The sequence below is a fragment of the Calidris pugnax genome, unplaced genomic scaffold, assembly GCF_001431845.1.
Source record: "Calidris pugnax isolate Ruff unplaced genomic scaffold, ASM143184v1 scaffold1921, whole genome shotgun sequence".
Classification (NCBI taxonomy): domain Eukaryota; kingdom Metazoa; phylum Chordata; class Aves; order Charadriiformes; family Scolopacidae; genus Calidris; species Calidris pugnax.
In genome coordinates, this window is record NW_015092276.1 from 15,118 (window position 1) to 15,837 (window position 720).

Sequence of the window (720 nt, forward strand, 5' to 3'; positions counted from 1 at the left end):
TGAGACCCCCCCCTCAACCCCCCCAAAAATCCCCTCCTCACCCCCCAAAAATCCCCTCCTCACCCCCCCTTGGAGCTCTTAATGAGGCCGGGCACTTAACGAACCTTCTAATGACGGTGTCTGGGGGATGCGCTGCTGCTTTTCTTCCTCTCCCACCCCCCACTCTGGAGCTGGGGGGGACACACAGCAATTTTTGGGGGTGATACCCCCCCCTGAGTGTCACCCCAAAAATGGGGGGGGTTCTTAACGATGGGAGGCGCTTAATGAGAGCGGGGTCTTAATGAGGGTCCTAATGAAGACAGGGGGTTGCTGCATTGCTGTGTCCCACTGTGCGTGCCCCAGGGGGGCACTGGGGTGTCCCCCCCAAATTTAAGGGGGTGCCCCCCTTTCACCCCCCTCTCCCGGGGGTGTGCCCCCCCTCAGTGTCCCCTAAAACATTTTGGGGGGGCTGTTAATGACACGGAGCTGTTAATGATGGGGAGCTGCTGTGTGTTCCCATCTCCCCTCTGCGGGGTCTCCCTGTGGGTGCTTTGGGGGGTCCTTGGGGTGCCCCAGGGTGTCCCCCCCCTAATTTAGGGGGGTGCCCCCCTTTCTCTTCCCTCTCCTGGGGGTGTGCCCCCCCTGAGCATCCCCTAAAAATTTTGGGGGGGCTCTTAATGACACGGAGCTGTTAACGATGTGGAGCTGCTGTGTGTTCCCATCTCCCCTCTGCGGGGTCTC